The sequence below is a fragment of the Macaca thibetana genome, chromosome 5, assembly GCF_024542745.1.
Source record: "Macaca thibetana thibetana isolate TM-01 chromosome 5, ASM2454274v1, whole genome shotgun sequence".
Taxonomy (NCBI): domain Eukaryota; kingdom Metazoa; phylum Chordata; class Mammalia; order Primates; family Cercopithecidae; genus Macaca; species Macaca thibetana.
Window position 1 is genome coordinate 184,122,678 of NC_065582.1, and position 20,948 is coordinate 184,143,625.

At 65.8% G+C, this 20,948-nt stretch overlaps 1 protein-coding gene across 1 annotated transcript in view; it reads left to right on the forward strand.

Moving 5' to 3' along the window:
* The first annotated feature begins 8,150 nt into the window (after positions 1-8,150).
* The window catches only part of SLBP (stem-loop binding protein), a 72,095-nt gene continuing 59,297 nt past the window's right edge, over positions 8,151-20,948 (forward strand). The window contains exon 1 of the mRNA XM_050792329.1: positions 8,151-8,154. The gene's annotated coding sequence lies outside the window, so the exon portion shown is untranslated. The remainder of the gene's footprint in view (positions 8,155-20,948) is intronic.

Genomic DNA, 20,948 nt, shown 5'->3' on the forward strand with positions numbered 1-20,948 from the left:
GCGCGAGGCTCAATGGGCCCAGCGAGCGGTAATTAAAGCTGCCCGCCCGGGCTGCCGCGGGGCCCAGGGAGGCTCTGGCGCCCGCCCCGGTTCCACCCCAGAGCCCGCCCCGCCTGAACCTGCACAGTAGCGCCCCACGCCCATGAATGCTGAAAGGCCACATCCCCCTCCTCACCAGCCCTCCTCCTTCCTGCCAGGGTGACCAAGGTAGTCGCTGCATGCTGGTGCCTGCCTCGGTTTCCCCTTTAGAAAGCTGAGCAAACATAGGCCTGCCACAAAGTGTCTTCGGGTGGTGGGAAAGGGTCGTCGGTGGATCCTGGTCTATTAGTGGGCGCAGGGGTGTGGCCAGCCACTGTAGAATCCTCCAGAACTCCTGCACGTCCGCCTTTGCATTGGGCTTCCTGGGAGCTGCCCATAGGCCTGGTCAGGTGCTAGAAACCAGGCCTGAGGGGTCCAGCCCAGACACTGAGTGGGGCAGCCCCCTCAGGGCAGCCCTGAGTGGGGCAGCTGAGCCCTGCCTCGGGGCGCTGAAGGGCTGCAGGCCCCTGGGAACTGTGGTTCCTCCTCACTCCACGTGACTTCCCTGCTGTCCCAGCCCTCACCTAGGACCTGGGCCTGGAGGTGGCTCAGGGATGAGACAAAGAGGCAGGCTGGCCGAAGCATGGGGCATGGCTTCCCCTTGGCCTGACACCCCTCCTGGAGCTGACTCCAGGAGAGCAGTCCCAACTGACCCAGGAGCTGCCGAAAGTACCAGGGTTGAAGGTACAAGAGCAAAGACAGAGAACTGGCCCTGCTGCCTGGTCTCAGTGGGAAATGGAGGCCATGGGATCCCCATGGAGGAGTGCTCCCCCCCCTTAGCCAGTTGCCCCCACATCAACCCTGTCATTACTTGATCAGGTTTCCCACTGCAAACCCCAGGCTCCTGTGGTTTCTTCAGAGTCACAGGATCCGGCCAGGCCCATCCTTGTCCTGGCCAGGAGGGTGGAAGCCATGGGGGACTCAGAGGACTCTGCCTTTCCAGAGGCAAGGGGGTCGGAGCTGCCCAAAAACTCCTCCAAACAGCAAAGATAGGGCTCCTGGGCTCAGGCTCATCACCCTGGGGCCTAGGACAGAGGACTCTGGCAGGCAGGACCCACAAAGCCTCTGCCCTGGGCATTGATAGGCTCCAACGGGTGCCCCCTACAGCCAAGGCTTCCCCCTGAAGCCCCACAGGCCCCACACCTGCCTGAACTGGTCCTGAACTGTCTGGGCACAGGGTGGGGGTATCAGGAGACACAGGGCTGTGGGCATGCAGGGGGCAGAGGGGGCCCGCCGATACAGCCCTCTGGGGACTCACTGCAGCCCACCCACACGTGTGCTGGGGCAACAGCACCTGTAGGTGCCCACCTGGTGCCCACCTGCCTAGCCCTGCTGGTCTGCTTGGCCCCACGCTCCTCCCAGAACGCAACCCGTGTGGGTGCTAGGCCTGTGGGTGGGGGGCAGGGGACTGTCAATGTTTTACCACTAAACTTCAGAGGCCAACATGACTCTGGGTGGCAGCAGGAATAGGGCCCCCAGCCAGCCCCCCACAGGCCTGCCTGGGTCAGGTTTGGCCACATTTTTTCTCTTGGGAGAGGGCTTGCTGCTTCCTCTGGTGAAGATGTTTACTCTCCCGAGGCCGGGGCGCCTGCTGGGGTGCCTGTGCCTGCGTGTGCCTGTGTGTGCCTGCGTGTGCACGTGTCCCTGGGGCTGGGTTGCTGGAGGCGAGTCCTGGGCGGCAGCGAGGGTCGAGCTGCGGTTCGGGCCAGCATGAGCAGGAACAGAGGGAGGATTAGAGAGGGCAGCCTGGCCCAGGCCATCCCCTGTAGACCGCAGGGCCAGCCACGCGCCTGTGGTCCAGGCCAAGACCCTGGCCCTAGGCCCTTGCAGGGCTGGGCAGATGTGCAGAGCCCCTGGGCTCCTGGGCCAGCAATTATCCTAAATAGGCGGCCCTGGAGACGGCGGGGCCAGGTGAGAACCCGCGAGGACAGCCTTGGTGTTGGGGCTGAGGTCAAGTTCCCCCTCCACACCTGCTGTGGGGTGACCTTGGGCTGCCTCACTGCACCTCATTTTCCCACCTGTAAAATGAGGGTAGTAACAACACCTTCTTTTTGTAATGTAATCTGGGTCAGGTGTCCTGGGATAGGGCCGGACATTCAGATAGCGCTCCGCATATGTGAGCGGGCCCTGAGCTCTGTCTGGGGACAGCGACCTCTCCTGAGCAGCCTCCCCTCTGGCCCCAGGGCCCAGAAATCACTTTGAGAGAAAAGAGTGAGGCGGCGGGCGGGGGGGAAGGGGTAGAGAAGGGTGCCAACCTGCCTATGGAACCTTGGAGCCAGGGCTTCCAGGAGGACGGGAGGCCTGCAGGGACCCAGCGACCCGGGGCTGAGCCCAGGAAACTCCCGCAGGCTGCCGGGAGGAGGCGGTGCTGGGGTTTCGCAGAAGGGCTGGAAGCCGGCGCCTGGGGTGGGGGTGGAAGGTAGGGTGGGCTGGGGGGCGGTGGCCGTGACCTAGCGGGGGCGTCACCCCTTCCACCTGGGGAACACCCTTGGGTGTCTCCGAAGGGCACGAGGGTACGGGCCGCCCCAGCTCTGCACAAAGGGCAGCTCCGGGCCGCTGCGGGCGGAGCGGGGTCGAGAGCCGGCCGCGGGGCGCGGGGCGGGGGGCTCCGGCCGGCGCGGGCGTGGCGGGCGGAAGGGGCGCCCCGGGCGCCGCTCAAAGGCCGCTAATGTTCGCTAATCCCGGCCTTTCAGGCGGCCGCGGCCCGAGCTGTTGGCCCAACAACAGGCGGCTGAAAGGGGAGCGCGGGGCGCGGGGGGCCGCTGCCCCCGCCGGCCCCGCCCCCGACCCGGCGGCCTCGCGCCCGGGACCCCAGCCCTCGGCGCCCGGAGGGTCCGCGCGCGCCGCCCGGTGGGGACACCGAGGCTGGGAGCTGCCGGGCGGGCGGGGCAGAGGCGAGGGGGGAAGGGAGAAGAGGAGAGGAGGAGGTGGGAGGCAGGGGGAGGGGAGGGAGGGGGAGGGGAGGGGGAGGGGGAGGGAGGGGAGACCCGCCCCCTCCGGCTGCGCCGTGGTTCCCAGGACGGGAGGGGCGCGGGGGCCCCCTGGTCGCAGACGGGCCGGGCCCCTCTGGAGCGTGACCTCGGCTTTCAGCGCCGCCCCTGGCCCGGCCCCAGCGCCTCGTTAGGGATTTAATTAAGGAGCCACTGGGGATTTGCATAATCTCCGAGCCGCGCGAGGAGCCCCGGAGGCGGGCGAGCGGGCGGAGGGGGCGGCGGGGCGGGGCGGGGCGCGCCTCTGGGCTCGGGTCTCCCAGTCGGAGCCGCCCGGGCCGGAGCAGGCGAGGGACCGCCGCGGGCAGGAAGCACCCTTTGCGCCATCGCCGGCCCTGGAATTCCCCGTCGGAGCCGGAGGGTCCCCTCCACGGCCGACTGGCCTGGCGGACCCAGCCGGACGGGACAGGGCTCCCCGGGGGGCCGCGCTCACCCCCCCATTGCCCCCCCCGCCCCGGGCAAACAGCAAAGGCAAACATTCCAGCCGCGCCCGCCGGAGCCAGGAGGGTGAGGGCAGGCGGCCGACCCCTGCCAGTGGCAGGACATCCCCCTACAGCCCTGGCCTGAAGAGGGCAGGAACCAGGCTCTGGCTGGAGCTTCTGTGCTGACCCCTGAAGAGGGGATGGCCGGAGACCCGTCTTCCCACCCTGGACTGGAGAGGAGGTGGGGGAGGGGCCTCAGGCGGCCTCCTCAAGGGCCCTGTGGCTGTGGCTGAGTGCATGTCACTAAGGCCCGAACTGGGTGGGTGAACCCTGCTTTCACACCCACATGCAGGGCCCCTGCCTCTAGAGGCAGTCCAGATGGGAGACAGGGTCCCAGGTCTAAGAGGGGCGTACGTCCCTGCCCCCTCCCCTCCCTCATCCACTGGCACCTCAGAGCTGGGAAGTGCAGGACAATGTGGCCTTGGGAGGGTGGCCGGTGCTCAGCCAGGAGGCGGTGCAGGCCTGGGCCGTCCTCTGGGCCTCCGCCTTGGCCCCAGCAACCCCCTCACGCCTGGCACTCGCCTGCCCTGCAGGCATTCCCACAGCCTTCAAAGGGCATGTGGGCCCCGAGAGGGGCAGGGCCTTTCATCTCCCGGGTGGCAGGCCCGGGGCTGAGTGATTCCAGGGGTACGGCCTCACAGGCCCTGCCCCCTAATACCCTGGTGGGACCTGGCACCCCAGCCAGCTTGGGCTCTGCCCACCACGTCAGGGAGGGGCCCCAGGTCAGGGCGGGAGGTTAGGAAGGTGTGAGCCTGCACCTAGGCCCAAGGCCATCTACAAAGGCCTGAAATTACACCCTTCTCACATTTGACCCCAGCCCCAGCCCCCACAGGGACCTTGCTGTCCTGGGTGGCCTCCTGTCCCCTGTGCCCATGGCGGCCAGGGGATCCCCCACATCTTGCCCCACCCCACACCTGCAGTGGCTCCTGTGACCTCCAGGTCAGACCCAAAGCTCCCTGGTGCCCACTAGGCTGGAGCACTAGTGCCCTGTACTCCACACCCTCCTTCCTCCCTCCTCCCCATTCTGTGCCTGCTCCTTTGCTGGAACGCAGGTGCCTTGCCCATCTTCACCCCTCTGAGCATCCCCCCAGGGCGCAGGTACGTGACACAACAGGGCCGAGGTGGAGCCCAGGGCTGTGGTGGTGCAGGGCTGGCTCCTCTAGGGAGGCCTGGACAAAGGGGGGTCCAACACCCAGGCCCGCCACGGGCTTTGCCTGCAGAACACCTGCACACTGCCATCTCCCAGGAGCAGAGGGCAGGGGACAAGCCTGAGCAGAGGGCAGGGGACAAGGCCAGCCTGAGTCAGGGGAGCTTCCTCTGCCTGGGTCTTCAGGGGTGAATAGGAGCTTGCTAGGATGGAGGAGGAGGTAGAAGCACCCAGCAGACCCCAGGGATGCAGGGGTGGCAGTGTGAACTGGGCTGGGCAGCAGGCCTGGGCTTTGGGGACTCTGGATTGACCCTGGAGCTTTTCGTGGCCCAGGGACCCTGGGGACAAGAAACTGTCCCCGAACATTGAGTTCCAGTCCCCGGCAGGCCCCTCACTGCACCGGGCCTCAGTGCCACCCAGCTCTTTGTGCCCCATGGAGACTCCACTCGTCTGAGAGCTAGGGCTGGGGGACAGGAATGTCCTAGCTGCAAGCTGCACTGGGACCAGGGACAAGGCAGCCCCAGTGGGGAGAGGCAGGCAGAGGGGTCTTTGAGGAGAGGTGGGCTTCAGCGCCCAGAAACGCACAGTGTGAACCCAGCCCGGACCGCCCAACCCCATTCTTAGCTGAGGGGTCTGGGTCCAAAGCCAGCCGCAGCTTCAAAGGAGAGGTCAGAAGATGCCCAGCCCCGTAGCAGCCCCTGCCACCTGCCTCAGTACCTGGGTCCCAGGCCATCATGTCCTGCTGGCCCCTGCTCTGGTGCCAGGCACCCATCTTGACCGCACCCCTCACAGGGCTGGAAGTGGGGGCTCAGGCCTGCCCCAAGGAGAGGAGGGAGGGGAGGATGGACACCTCACAGGGTGGGACCAGTCTCAGGCCGCAGCCCCCACCATGGTCTGTGGTGCAGGGGAGGCTCTGAGGAGGCTGGGGGTTAGAGGACAGAGGGCTGTGCTCCTGCAGGAGCAGGAACGGAGGGTGGGAGATCCCCTGAAGGGGCAAGACATGGGTGGGAGCAGGCTCAGGATGCCAGCCAGGCCCACACTTGGCCGCCAGGTCTCACTCACCTGGCCTTGGGGTCTGCAGAGACCTATCGGCTATGGCCGCGAGAGGGACAGAAGTGAGCTGCCTGGTTTTCATTCAGTTTCACTTAAATTGTCTAAACATTGGCTTGGCGTGGTGGCTCACACCTATCATCCCAGCACTTTGGGAGGCTGAGATAGGCGGATCACCTGAAGTCAGGAGTTCAAGGCCAGCCTGACCAACATGGAGAAGCCCTGTCTCTACTAAAAATACAAAATTAGCTGGGCATGGTGGCACATGCCTATAATCCCAGCTACTCTGGAGGCTGAGGCAGGAGAATCGCTTGAACCCGGGAGGCGGAGATTGTGGTGAGCTGAGATCGTACCATTGCACTCCAGCCTGGGCAACAAGAGCAAAACTCCATCTCAAAGAAAAAAAAATTGTCCAAATATTGTCCTAGGCAGCTCCAGACCGGCACCCCTCCTTCTGACTCGCAGTTCCCCAGGGCTGCACGTGAGGGCTGGCCTGTGTTTGCAGCCCCCAGAGCCGAATGCCTGCTCTGCTGAGCGGGGCCTGAGCCCAGCGGGGCAAGCCCTGGGCCTGGGTCTTGCTTCTTTCTCCTCCTCTGCCCCCGGCCGTCCTGGCACCCAGCCCAGCCCCTGAAGGGACTACCGGGCTTTTGACTATGGAGGTGGCTGGCCCGCACGCCTGCTCCAGGCCCCGACCTCCTGGATGAGCACAGGCCAGCTCCTGTTGTGGGGTCTGGGGGCAAGGGCGAGGCTTCCCAGAGGCCTCTGGGACCAGGGTCAGGGTGGGCCTGCGGGTCGGGGGTGCAGCACGGAGCCCCCAGCCCGGCCCCGCAGCCAGAGACAGCCACTCCTGAAGGGGCCTTTCTCCGAGTCGGGTGCGGCAGGAGCCCCCGTCTGCCCAGCCTCGCTGCCGGCGCCTCTCGGCTGGCGGCCACAGCCCTGATGTTGCTTTAATAAAACAAAGTTTTTCTTTCGTGCGCGGCCTCCAGTGGTGAAAGGGCCGATTTACTGAGCCGGAGCCCCCTCCCGGCGCCCCGCCCGCCCACCCGCCCTGCGGTGGCGCTGGCCTGGCCGCGGGTAATTTATAGCCTCAACTTAGCACACTCCTCCGGGCCAGGGCGGCATGAGTGGGGCCCTTTATCCCAGCCCCGGGGCCGGGGCGGCTCAAGGCCCCATTCACGGCCGCAGCATGCTCCCGCCCGGCCACGTTCCTCATGCAGGCATTTGGAAGCCCCGCGGCACCCGGTGGGTGAAGACAAGCTGTGCTGTTTGTGCCTTGGCTGCGGCCGGCTGCTCTCCGACACCCCCGTGGCCCGGCCCCTCCCGGCCCGGCCTCTGCTTTGACAGCGGCCCAGCCGCCAGTCCACAGGTGAGGAGACAGACCGAGGCCACAGCTGAGGCGGTGGAGTTTCTCTCTCTGTTCAGGGGGACCCAGGTTTCCTCCAAGGACACGATGGCTTGAGTGGAGGCCCAGGAAACATGGTGCTGTCTGCGACTCCCAGGCGGAGGCGTGTGCACTTCAGGCCAGGCATCTCTGCCCTCTGAGTGGCAGCTTGCGTGCTCTTTGAGCGGCCAGTGCGTGTGGGACCCCCGTTAAGGCCACCCCCACCCCAGGACCCCCACCCCAGGACCCCCACCCAAGGGGGATGGGGAAGGGGTGAGGTGCCCGAACCGGAGCCAGGCCTCCTGGGAGTGGGAGAGACATCTGCTAGGGGATGGGGGTTGGGGGTCCTAGTGACCCACAGCTCGGGGGACCTGTAGGCGTGTGCTGTCAGAGAGGCTGTCACTTCTGGTGCAGGCCTCAGTGCCGGCATCCCTCAGAGGTCCACCAGGGCAGCCCCTGGCCCCACCCACCCTGCATGGGTTCTCGCAGGCTCACAGGCGCCCAGGCGGGCACACACGCAGCTGCCCGCACTCACACACACACCTCGCACCAGACGCACGCAGCGCACTCAGTGTCTGCGCTGGGCGGGGTAACAGGCATCCTGACTGGACTTCGTGAACTCAGCACCCTGCCCCTCCCTGCCTCAGGGACTTACAGCTCTGTCTATCCTTCCAGCTGCCCAGGCCTAGCCTCTCCTGCTCCTGGTCGCCCATCCAGCTGCCGGGGCACCCTGCGAGACGAGGCCTTCTCCATACTCTCCTGGGCCATGGCAGGGGCTCCTCCCACCCCTCCTTGTGCTGCCCTGGCTCCCCTCCTGCCAGGTCTAGACCCCTGCAGGTCTCGATGGGGCACACTGTCCTCTGTTCGGCACCCTCCTGTTTCCCTGGCTTGGGCTTCCAAGGAAAGGGGCAGCAGAATAGAGAAGGCCTGTCTTCTGCCCTCTGCCATGGCTCATGGAAGGGGGGCCTCTTGTGTCCTGGAGTCTGCCCCTCTCCCACCCAGTACGGTGCCTGCCGGGGTCAGGGGGCGCAGGCAGAGGAAGCGGGTCCTCAACGGGAGCCTGGGACCTCGGAGGCAAGTGCAGGAGCCCTCTCTGGGCCTCCATCTCTTTGGCATGGACCTTGAGGGCTGCTATGAGCTGTCCTGGGGTGAGGGCTGGCACTCCCCGAGTCTCCCCAGCATGGACAGGCTCAGCCTGCTTGCCTCCTGGAAGGGTCTGTTCACTTCCAGACCCTGGCCTTGGGTGCCATCTGTGGATGCCCCAGGGGCTCTGACTGGACCCTTCTACCGGCTCCCTGATTTCCCTCCTGGGTCCCTGTACCTGCTCCTGATTCCTGCACTGGGTCCCTAGACGTCTGGCCCCTCCACAAACAAGGTTTAACGGACTCAGGGGCCTGCTGAGGTCCCATGCAAGTCTGAGGCCTTGAGGGAGGGTGAGGGGTGGAGGGTCAGGGGAGGCAGGGGTTCTCCCTCAGGGTTCCTTTCACTCAAGATGCCACACCCTTCGTCCTGTGCCACCCAGCTCCAGACCCGGGGTCGACCACTTATGCCAAGGAGCCTGAGACCCCAGCCCATGCCCAGCCAGTCAGAGGTGAGGAAATGGGAAGTGGGGCAGGGAGGCCTGCTGGGGACCTGGGCTGCCCCTGAGCATCAGGGAATGAGCAGGTGCCAGGGTCTGGAGGGTCTCCACTTCAGTTCTGTGGCCTCAAAGCTCCAAGCTCCCACCACCTCTGCATGGCAGGTCTCTGTGAGGGGCCGGGTGCAGAGCCCCACTGAGCGGGTACCCTGGGGCTCCCACGTGAAGGAGCGCAGGGTCCCACACGTCAGACAGCTGGCCAGACCGGAGTTCGGCTCCTCCAAGGTCAGAAATCGGGAAAATTGAGCATGCAGAGGGAAGTGACGGTGGACGGGGTACACGGGGTGCACAGGGTGGATGGGGTGGACGGGGTGGATGGGGTGCACGGGGTGGACAGAGTTGGGGGGTGCTCGGGGTGGACGGGGTGGATGGGGTGGATGAGGTGCACGGGGTGGACAGGGTGCACGGGGTGGATGGGGTGGGGGGGTGCTCGGGGTGGACGGGGTGGATGGGTATGGGGGTGGATGGGGTGCACGGGGTGGACAGGGTTGGGGGGTGCTCGGGGTGGACGGGGTGGATGGGGTGGATGAGGTGCACGGGGTGGACAGGGTGCACGGGGTGGATGGGGTGGGGGGGGTGCTCGGGGTGGACGGGGTGGATGGGTATGGGGGTGGATGGGGTGCATGGGGTGGATGGGGTGTACCGGTGGGCAGGGTGGTGGGGGTGGTGGGGCAGATGGGGTGCACAGGGCAGATGAAGTGGACCGGGCAGACAGGGTGGACAGGGTGCACGGGGCAGACGGGGCACGGGGGTGGGTGGGGTGGACGAGGTGCACGGGGTGCATGGGCAGTGTGTAGCCAGCACCCCACCCAGCACCTCACAGAGGAATGGGCGACCGACTGGCTGCCCAGGTAGGGTGCTGGGGGCCCAGAACACCTTTGCTCGCATCTCTTTGGAGCAAGATTTTCACTTTGTTCCCAGTGTCTCCCAGGGTCAGTGACAGGGGATGGGGGGTGGGGAGGGGCAGCTGCATGGCGGGAGGGGGCCTGGCTGGAGGTCAGGTGGGCCCAGTGCAAGGGACCGACAGGGTTAACGTGCGGCCTCCGCTCCCACCATTATAGCTCGGTCATTAAAACTCCATCTCCTGCCTGTGTCCTGGCCCTCCCGGGCCTCCCGGGCCTTTGTCTCACTTTCTAAGGCTCTGACAGGATCAGGGAGGGTGGGGGCCCCAGGAAGAGAGGGGGGTCTGCAGCATACAAAACCCCCGGCCCCCTGGCCCCCGGCCTTGGCGCCTCCTCTGCCAGGACGCCAGCCTGGAGCCACTCCCAGGATGCCCTCCTCGGGGGCTGGCACGGGCCAGGCTGGGCGGGCATCCCCTGAGCCTAGCCCAGGACAGATCCACCCTGGCCGCACCCCACGGCCACCCCCGAGCTGTTCCCAGGCCCTGGGAGGGTGGAGAGCCCCCCGCCCTCCTCGATTCCTCGTGCTCGGCTGCAGGCTGCTAGGAGCCGGGTGGGGGTGGGGGGCGTGTGGCCAGGCGGAGGATCCGGGCGGGGGGCGGGTGCCCAGGGACAAAGCCCGCCTGTGATTAAGTCATCTGCCCGATGCACCCAGCCCAGCCAACCGCAGGTGAGAGCCTGCCCACATGCCTGGGCTACTGCCATCAGCCTGGCCCATTGGCCCTGCAGCGGGGGTCGGTCTACCCCACCATGGTCGGGGTATCTGCCTCCCTCAAACCTTCTGTGGCCTCTACTGCCCAGATGCCCACGATGTCCTCCCAGGGCCTGTCACCCTCTCACCCTTCCCAGGACGCTTTGCCTCAGTGTACCCGTCTGTTCTAGGGACCACTGGAGAAGCATCTGACTGTCCTCTCGCCTCCCCCAGGCCTGAGGCCGACACCTGCAGCCCCTCCTACCTGCTCCTACCCTGAGCTCCTACAGCTGGAGGGCTCAGGAGAGCCAGCTGGGGTGGGTGCAGGGTCACCCTGGTTACGAGTGTGGGAAGTCCCTGTGCCCTGGCTGCCTTTCCTGACATTCCTGACGCTTCCAGGGGCCTCTGCTGGGCTGGCTCTGCCTGCCCCACCTCCTGGGAGTTTAGGGCTCCCAGGTGCCCCCCACATGACCTGGAGGGAAGATTCCAGCTTGGACCCTGGGGGCATCAGGGTTGGGAGGCTGTCTGGGCACCTGAGGGACCTCAAGAAACTCGTGCTCTCTCACAGACCCCTAACACCACGCCCCATGGGCTCCACCAGGCATTCGTGGGCTCCGACCCCAGTCACAGAACGGCTTCCCAAACTCGGTGCCCTGGGGACTCAAGCAGAGAGGCCTCCGCGGGCAGGGTTAGCTCCTGGCCCCTCTGTCAACTCGTCCCTAAAGTGGGGGCATGACCCCCTCCAGTGGGGAAGGCTGAGGTGCAGTGGGAGACAGTGGCGGCTGGAGGCCCAGGCCTGGCCTGAATGGGTGACTGGTGGGATTACAGCTGTCGGGCTGCGGAGATGGGGTTTCAGGATGGGGCGGAAACTTCCTGAGATTTGTTGCTAATCAGGGCCCAGGGCGGCCACAGTTTATCTTTGCCTTGGTCACACGGTCACAGTCTATCTGGCCAGAATTCTGGGAACTGGGGAAGGGTAGGACGGCGCCCTGGCGTGGGGCAGGGGCCCTGGAAACCCTGCCCAGAAGGGCCCGGCTGGGCTGTTGAGAGCCTGGGCAGGCCCTTCCTTCTCAGGGAAAGGGCAGGGGGCTCTGTAGGCCCTGGGGGCCAGCCCGACGTCAGCTCTGGGGAGCCTGACTGGCGGTTGGAGACTGGCCTGACCCCCTCAGGGTCCTGAGTCCCTCTTCTCCCCAGTGAGCTGCCCTGTGACCTGGCGGACAGGTAGGCACCAATGAGACACACAGCGTGAGTGCCAGGGAGGGAGGGGCCTTCTCCCCACCCCCCGCACCCAACTCTGTGCCTACCCAGAGGGAGGGGAATGGAGTGGTGGGCCCGGAAAGGACCCCACTTCCCATCCCAGGAGCCTGCTGCTCCCCTACGCTTGCTGGGGATCCCGGGCAAGCTTCTTGGTTTAAACTTGTGTTTCTCCAGTTCTATCTCAGCTTGGCTACAGGGAGGCCAAAAAGGAGACTCTCCTCACCTGCCTCCGCCTCACACCCCACCACGTATCCTGTGGCCCAGACCCCAGCGAACAGGGCTGGCCTGGGGTGGACGCTGCCAGTGGCTGCTGACCTCCCAGGCCACCTGGGCCTTCCTGGCCTGCGCAGTCTCCCAGAGCTGCTTCCGCTGGCCCAGGGCCTGGGAGTGCCCTACACTCGGGCAGGGCCCTGGCAGCCGAAGGGAGGGGCTTTCAGAGCCAGTGCCCTCGGGACGTGCAGGGAAGGGGCTGTCGTACTGAGGTCACACTTAGTCTCCCTTCGTGGTTTTGGACTCAGGGCTGAGGCGGCCTGAGCTATGCAGGATGGCTGGAGCTCTGTGGTGCTCACTGTGGCTAGATGCCGCTTGGTAGTGGCGGGCGTCAGCGGGGCAGATGCTGGTGCCATGAAGATGTCAGCTCACCTCCATTCACCTGCCCAGGCCTGTCCAGGCTGGGCATCCCCAGAGCCCTAGGCGAGGCTGAGGCACCCGGGGCTGTGCCGCTCCCCTCCCCGCCCTGTTCCAGCCGGGACCTGCCTTACACTCCCTGCCTCAGGGGTGGTTTCTGGCAGGGAACACGGTGTCCTCTGAGACCCATCAGGCCCAACAGATGAGAGCGCCGTTCCTTCCCACAGCCCATGCCCAGTGGCCCCAAGTGGGCCCTTAGCTTCCTCTTCTGGCTCTCAGACCAGCGCAGCATACGGCGGGTGCCCACGAGGTCCGACTGGGCTCCCTCAAGCCTTCTGCCCTCTTGCCCTGCTGCCCACTGTCCCCACTGGTTCTTTCCTGTCACCCTCCTGCCCCCCACATCACCCCCGATTTCATCAGAAGGCCCATCACCACCAGCTGCTGCCTGGCCTGTACTTCCTTCTCCCGGGGGCAGAGTGGGAGCTTGGTGAGAACGCAGCTGTGTCCCCAAATGCCTGGGACAATGAACGTGGTCAGTAAATGTTTATTGATGGACGGATGGACTGACAGACGGGAGGAGTGACAGAACGGGGCAGGGACTGTGGTGCGGGACTTGGGGCTGATGGGTAGGCAGGGAGCCTGCGGGGAGGGGCGCTCGGTCTGCCTGGGAGGGTGGGGGCATCAGTGGTGGGTGGGAGGAGTGCCGAGGTGACGAGGTGACCAGGCGGTGGCCGGAGGCCTGGAGGAGTCGAGAGGTCTGTGGATGGCCGCTTGGTGTCCTGAGGGCGGAATGCCTATGCTCCAGGCAGGAGAAGGGGTAGGGTTGGGGTTGGGGTGGGGATGAGGTGGGAGTGGAGACAGGTGGGGTTTGGGTGGGGGTTGGGTGGGGGGATGGGAGGATTATGGGGGCATGGAAAGGGTGGACATGTGGAGGCTGGAGGGAGATGGGTGGATGGGAAGTGGGTGGGCAGGCGGGAGGCGGGGGCATGGAGCTGGAGTTGAAACGGAAGTCAGCGTCTCCCTGAATCCTGGGAGCTGGCACCTGGAAGGTGTGTGGGGTTTTCTGAGCGCCTTCTGTAAATGAAACCCCAAGGGCAGGCGGCCGGGTGTGGGAGGGGGACCCATTGCATCATCACCTGTGCTGCTGGCATTAGTGATTTTTGGGGCCCCAGGGGTGCACCCAGGGCCAGAGCCTAGCCTCCAGGGTCCTGGCACAGGCAGCGTGCTGCCACCTCCCCCTGCCTGGAGCAGTGCTGGGGGGGGCCGTGTCCGGTGGGACGGAGCTGGTCACCATCCCTGGGGAGCACGGTGTGAATGAGCACCCACACCTGCCTCCAGGGGCCCTGTGGGCACCCCCACCCCTCCTGTTGCAAAGCAGGCTGAGGCCCAAGGATGAGGTCATGTCTGCTGTGGGTGCCCCTGGGCCAGCGGCACGGAGCCCAGGGCATCGCAGGTCCTTGCCCCTGCCCACCTCCACTCGCTTGGGTCATCTTGGGGTCACCAGGCGGGCACCAAGAGGAAGGAGGATGGCATAGAGACACCACTGGCCCACCTGCCCCGCCCTCAGGGACCCCTCCTTGGACAGCCTGGCCAGGACCTGGGGTATCCCGGTGCTCCCACACTGGCCATGGGGGCCGGGCTTTCCCCAGGGCCAAGTTTGCCTCATCCCTTCAGTCCCTGTGGGGGCTTGCAAGGAGCAAGGCCAGGGCTGGGGTCGGTCACCTCTAGGTCTTTGGCTGCAACAAGAGGTGGGGGTTTGTGGTGGATCATCACCCCCAGAGCAGGGTCAGGAGAGAGAGAGAGCAGGGTCTCAGTGCCCGGTGAGCGTGGCTCCTGCCCCAGACACGCCATGCAGTCGCTAGGCCTCTGTTCTGCTGTGTGCCCGTTTTACTGTGGGGGCACTGAGGCAGGCAGCGGGTGGGTTGGGGCTGCCTGGGGTGCAGACTCCAGAGCCCTGAGTCCACTGCTCTATCCCAGGTCAGGGCCAGAGCTCCCGCTCAGGCTGGTGCAGAGGCAGGAATGGAGTCTCGGCCCCTCTCAGCCTTTGCTGCGCCACCCGTGCTGGGTCCCCACACAGGGCGGGGGCCTGTGGTTGTCCTGCCGCCACAGGACTCGTGCTCAGTCATCAGCCCCTCCTGGGGTGGGGGTGCAGCTTTGCTGGGGAAGGGAAGGGTTCCGGGCAGACGCCAGGCCTGCCACTGCCACAGGAAGAGCCGGGAAGGCCGAGTGGGCAAATCTTATTAGCCAGCAGACTTCCGAAGGCCCCATCGCTGACCGCGCAGCGACCTTCCATCTCTCTGCCTAGCTGTGGGTGGGAGCCAGGGGCTGCCATTTCTGTGCCTGTATCACAGCCCCCAGGGGCCACGTCTTCCCTGAACAGGTCGGGGAAGGCCCCCACTGGGTCCTTGCCTGGCCCAGTTTTCACTATGGCTGAGAAGGCTCTGGGGTTTCCCGGCCTGGATAGAGCTGAAGCATGGGTGGTGGGGGCCCAGTCCAGCTCTGGGGTTCCACTCAGCAGCCTGGGCCATTGTGGCCTCAGGGACGTGCCCCTGTACTTGCCTGGAGTGTGGCTAGAGCCAGCACCATGCCAAGGGCATGGCAGCTTGGCCCATCCATGGGCGTGGCATGGCCTGGGCCCCTCCCCTGCCCCCGGGGCCTGGGTATGTGACCCAAGGTCCTGGCACCCTGGGCTGTAGCTGGCTGGCCCCTGTTTTAGGGCCTGGGTGAGGCCACCCCCGAGATGTCCCAGCCTGGAAGGGCCTCCAGGTTGGGGCACTAGCCTCTCTGTTGGCGGTACCATCCCAACAAGCCAGCTTCCCGAAGCCTCAGTTTCCCCATCTGTAGATGGAAAGCATGACGAATCATAGCCCCAGCTCAGCACTGACTGCGGTGAGTGCTGAGCGGGAGCTGCGTCTGGGGCCACTGTGGCTCGTGGGCTGTGGCCTGTGCTCCCTTCCTCCCCCAGCCCAGGCCCTGCGGGCAGCGAGGCCCTCAGCGGGGCCCCCATCTGGAAACGATTGTGCTCATGGCCCTCAAATATATAATTAAAATATATTGGGTTTTATGCTCCTTCCTCAGCTGGGGCAGAATCCAGGCCGGTTATGAAATCGGACTGTGCTGATTGGGCATGGGGGCCGCGGACTTGGAGGGCGTCCGACCCCCCCCAGGCTGCCTTCGTGGCTTCCCTGAAAGCTGGTGGCACAGAGGCGGCGGTGGGGACGAGTGCCCGGGGCCTTTGCTGTGCCCACTGCCCCGTGTCCTCCAGGGGTGTTGCTACGTGGTGGGGGGCAAGGATTGGACCCAGAGCGGCCCAGGAGGAGGCCTGTTCCCACGCCTGCCCTTGCCCGGTTCCTAGGACATGCCTGACTCGTGTGGACCGCCCTGCTCTGTGCCAACGTGGCCTCTACTTCTCCGTCCTCCAGGCCCCGCCTCCCCCAGGAAGCCTCCTTGGTGGTCGCCCCCCATATGGCCCATCTGAGAACCATCTGACAGTCACCCTGGCCCCAGGGAGTGTGAGGGCCCAGGGCGGGTTTGGAGTTCAAGGGGACCCTGGAGGGCTACCTCACGCCCTGGCTGGCTCCTGCCTGGCCCCTGCCTGGCCCCTGCCCCAGCCTAAGTGCCTCTGCTGAGCCTCAGGCTTCAGTGGCTGAAGAAAACCATACCTCAGCCTTGGGAACTGGCGGCCACTCTCCGGGCAGCCCTCTGACAGGTGTGGGGCAGGTGCTGGGTCCGGGACAGGGCCGGGCCATACGTGGAACAGCCAGCGGCAGCTATCTCTCGCATCTGTACCCCGCCTGGCCGTCTGCTGCCTGGAGGCTGCCCACACCTGCTCTGAGGCCTCTCAGGCTGAACACCTCCTCCAGGGAGCCCTCCACCCCTGCCTTAGCCTTCAGTGTCCATCCCTCATCCTGTCCTAAAAGCTCAGGTTCCAAGTCATGTCCCGCTCCCTGGCCTCAGGCAGCAGCCACCTTCCCCGCCGCAGCACAGGGCTGTCTGTAGGCCTCGCCCTGTTCTGGGGCATGGAGCCCAGGAGAGCCTTGCTCAGAGCAGCTCCCTTGTGCCTGAGCCTAAGGTTTCCCCATCACAGCCCCTGTCTCCCTTCAGGTCTCAGGACCTCAAGCAGCCCCAGTGAAGACACATGGCCCAGCTCCATGGCCCGAGGAGATGGCAGCTTCTGCTGTGAGCCTGGCTGGGTGCCGGGTGCTAGGCTCAGGGCTCCCCCAGCCCTCCTCCCCAGGAACCTGGCTCTGGCTCGGGGACCTTCAGCACATGCCCCAGGATGGGCAGCTTTCCTCTCCCCAGCTGCCTGTCCCACCTCAGGACTGGTGACAGATCCTCACTGGCTGTCCCCTCCCACCTGCTGGCAGCAGTGCCTGACGTCCAGAGGACTCCAGGTGCCAGGCTGCCTCCGGGGAGGAGCACGGGGCCGGGCAGTCGTCTGCCCGGGAGGAGCAGCCTGGCTGCTAGGACACGTAACTCCCCGTGGTGTCAGGCTGGGGGCAGCATGCCTGACCTGGCAGTGGCCCCGGTGACGGCTTGGTGTGGCCACGGCTGGGCATAGCCCAGTCTTATCTGTGGAAGTTCAGAGACTAGTGGCCACTTCCTGGGGCTCTGGTGGTGGCGGCTTCCACTATGCCTTCCCCAAGCCAGTCTGGTGCCCACACCCCGGGCCGGGGTCCCCAGCCCCCTGGCATGATCCACAGCACAGGCCCCAAAGGCCACTGTCCAAGGCAACCCCCGGGTGCCCCTCGCCCCACACCTGGGCCCCTCCCGGGCTGGAGACCCGCTGCTTCTGACTCGGGTCCCAGAGCAGGGCACCCACCTGGGTCCCAGTGCCCAAGGGCTGCTGCCCACATGCTGAGCCCCTGACCCTGGAATTTCAGGTCCCAACTGGAAAGTGGGGAGGGTGCCTGTCTCAGGCTTCCAGAGATCCCCGGGAGGGCGCCCTCCTCCACGTGGGCCCGGGAGCAGGAAGTGCTCGAAGGGGCTCCCAGGTGGGGCCAGCACTGCCTCATGGGTTTTACCAGGGAGGGGCTCCTGGGATCTGAGGTCCTCTGAGACCCCCTCACCCCCAGCCCCCAGCAGGTAGGGACCCTGCCATGCTTCCCTGTGAGGTCTCCACAGGAGTGGGTGCAGGTCCTGTGCCTCTGCTGGAGGTAGGGCTAGGACCTCCTGCACCCCCAGGTCACGGGTCTGTGGCTGTCACCATCGGGTGGTGGCTGGCCTGGAGAGTGTCTCCTCTCGCAGGCGGAGTCAGGGGCCTGGGTTTCAGGTTTGGGGCTTGGGGACTTCAGTGGCAAGACAGGCCAGGACCTGGCCATGGACGAGGGGACAGCAGGAGAGAAGGGGGTGCCGCCCCCAGCTGGGGCTCCAGAGCCCCCCACCTGGTTCTCATCTCCTCTGCCTCCTCCCCTTTGCCAAGAGGCCTCAGCACCAGCACCCCAAGTCCCCACAGGCTGGTGCCCTGTGAGGCCCCGGGCACTTCCTCCAGGAAGCCCTTCTCCCACCACTGCAGCTTAGCCACACCCAGCGGCCCCCAGCCAGAGGAGGGGCACCTGGGGCCAGACAAGCCTGGGCTCGGGGCAGAGGTGCCTTCCTGCTTTCTGGGCGTGTGGGGAGGGGGTTCCCAGAAATGCCGAGGAGGCCTGGCTGGCAGCCCGAGGGGAGAGCCCCTGGTGCTTCCTGCTTGGCTAGGGGCAGGCCTCTGCAGCCTGAGCTCAGAGAAGTGGGAGAAGCCAGTCAACAACGACAAAAACCATCACCACCCTCCCTCCTCTTCCCAGGCCTGTGTGGAGGAGGGCGCCCTCCCCGGGATCTCTAGAGGCCGGACCCCTGGCTGGTGGGCACGGCAGGCGTCCTGTGTTGCCCCTGAGCCTGTGCCTGCACCGTGCCCATGCGGCTGCCCGGCAGGACCCTGCCCGCTGTTCTGGGCTCCCGAATCAGAGCCCCTCTGGGCGGAGGGGGGTCACATTCCCCAGCTGAGTGGATTACCTGGGGCAGGGCGGAGAGGTATGTCACCTGGGGGTTGGGGTCTGCCTTGCCCTACCCTGCCCAAGAGGGTGAAATGAGCTCATGTTCCTGGCAGAGCAGCCAGCACCTGGCGCAGAGGGAAATGAGCTGTGCCGTGGGCACGCTGGGGCGGGGGAGATCCAGCCTGAATCCGCCCAGCTTGAGCTGCCCTCCGGCCAGGTGTGGCCTCCCAGGGGAACGCTGTGGACCCTCTCGACAGCTGAGAGGTGGGGCAGGTAGGGCACTGACCAGGATTCTCAGCCTCCTCTAGGAGAGGGCCCAGCCTGGCCATGCTCCCTCCCACGCTGGGGCCCAGCTCAGGAGCCCCCACCTCCAGTAAGCCCCTCGATGCTGAGGGCCCGCCTCTGTCCCCACCCACGCTGGGCTGTCCAGAGTGCTGACCACACAGATGCGGGTGAGCAGCATGGCCTTGTCCCGGGGCCCGCACCTCATTGCCAGCATTGGGGGTGACAAAGGCCCCTGAGCTCTGCAGGTGTGGACCTCAAGGAGGCCCAGCTCCTCCAGGTCACAGGTTCAGGGTGAAGGGGACGTTCGCCTGGGAGCAGCTCCCTGCTTGGCTGGTGCAGGCAGGAGCCTCTAGGCCTGGGTAGCCAGTGAGCCTGGCAGGGTGGTGGGGACACAGATGGGCATCCCCAGCAGGGATGGTGCAGGTGGAGGGAGCAGCGCCCAGCAGGTCCCTGCTGTCTGGATCTGCTCTCTGGTGGCTGTGGGTGAGCGCCTGTGGGCTGGCGGCGTGGCACTGGGCTGCTTGGCCATGTGTTTCTGATTCCTCGAGGCCTCCCCAGTGCGGCGTGTGTGCGAGGCATCCCCACCCTGGGCCCACTGTGTCCCGGGCTGCCTGGCCTGGTGCAGGACCACCCACCAGGCGGCCTCTGTCCATCTGGGGTGGGGGTTGTGGGTGGACCCTGGGGGTAAAGAGACCACCTTCCTGGTCCAGAAGAGCCCCAGGGTTGCTGGGCCTGGGACAGAGAGGGCATGGGGCTGCCCGTGGTCCTAGAGGGGGCACAGAACCAGGCCAAGCCCAACCACTGGCCTCCAAGAGTGGACACAGCTCCCATCTGCTCCCCGTGAGCTGGGCCAGTTCTGATGCAGCCCCCACACCTATGGGAAGGTAGGACCGTGCAGGCCAGCTCCACTCCACCGAGCGCTCCTGCTGCTCTGGCTTTGAGCTTGTCAGGGGCCCTGGCGGAGACAGAGGTGGGTGAGCCCCCATCATGGGGTGGGGGCAGGGGACCCTGATGGGAGCAGCAGGACCCCTCTGAGGGGCATCTGGAACCCACCCAAGATGCTCACTCCCTGTCCTCCTCACCCTCCAGCCCCCTACGGCCTTGTCACCAGCCAGCATGTTTCACGGGAGTGGGTGTGTGTGCCTGCACCTGTGTGTTTACTGATTGCTTCATACTGCTGCTCCCCACCCTCTCCCCAGCCAGGAGATTCTCACCACAGGCCTGTTGCGGCTGTTCTGTCCCTGCCATGCCCAGGGCCTGGAACAGTGCAGGGAACAGAGACGGTGCTCAGTACACATTTGACATGTGAACGAATGAGTGTGTGTGGAGAAACCTTCGAATCTCAAGGTGGTTCTACTTCCACCTTGACCGATGGAGACACTGGGCTTCAAGGTGGGCACAGGGGTGTTGGGGTGAGGGTCTACCCAGGGCCAACTGTATGGCCCCTACCCCACTCCAGCCAGGACTGCCTGGCACCAAGCGGGGCTTCTGCTATCAGGATGCTCTAGGAGGGGTGCGGCCTCAGCCACCGGGCATGCAGGGGGCAAGGGTGGGTCACCACGTGCCCTGGGCAGAAGCCCTGGGCCTTCACACTCCCCTTTGCCGCTGGGCCCTGTGGGACGCTGGCAGCTTGGCCTCCCCAGCACTGCCCTGGACCCACTCCGTCAGGCCGGGAAGGAACTCCCTCTGGGAACCTCTAGGGCTCACAGCAGCCCCGGCTCTGCCCATACCCCTGCACACCTGCTGATGCCCCCTTGGGATGGTGCCCACACGGTGGCTCTGCCAGAGCAGCCTTCCACATCCTCAGTCCCTAAGTGTGGACAGACATGGGGCCTTTGGACACCAAGTGGCCAGGCCACCACTTATCAGCAGAGGCAGCCCCTGGCCCACACAGGAACCCTTTCTTCGAGGGTCCAGAGGCCCGGGGACTGAGTGTCTCACTCACAAACAACCCTGCTCTGCCCACTGTCCCTCGGAAGCAAACATGAGTGCATCCCCCCGCCCCCTCCTCTCTCTCTGCAGGGTGGGCTCCAGAGCTCCTGTGAGCTCAGCCAGGTGGGGCCGTCCGTGTCAGTGGGGTTTGGGGAGATGGGGGCGAATAGACATCGAGGGACACAGAGGACACAGGGCAGGGGCCCCGCCACCCCCGATGCCTGCAGGGGCTGTAAGCCCTCACCTCATCCCTGCTGGCCTGGAGGGAGGGGCCTGAGTGGAAGGGGGGCGGGGACCGTGGGGCAGGGACCGTGGGGCAGAGGCTCCTGGAGCCTGGACAGTTGTTCCTTCATTCATTTGACACACCTGCAAACCACGCAGCCTCAGCCTGGTATTTGGAACCTGGCTGGGGCAGGGGCGTTGGAGGGGCTGTTTATTGGAGTCTGGTCCAATGCCTGCAGAATTGCAGAGTCGGGCCCAGTGAGTACCGCTGGTGGTTCAGGCTGTAGAGGTGCCGTATC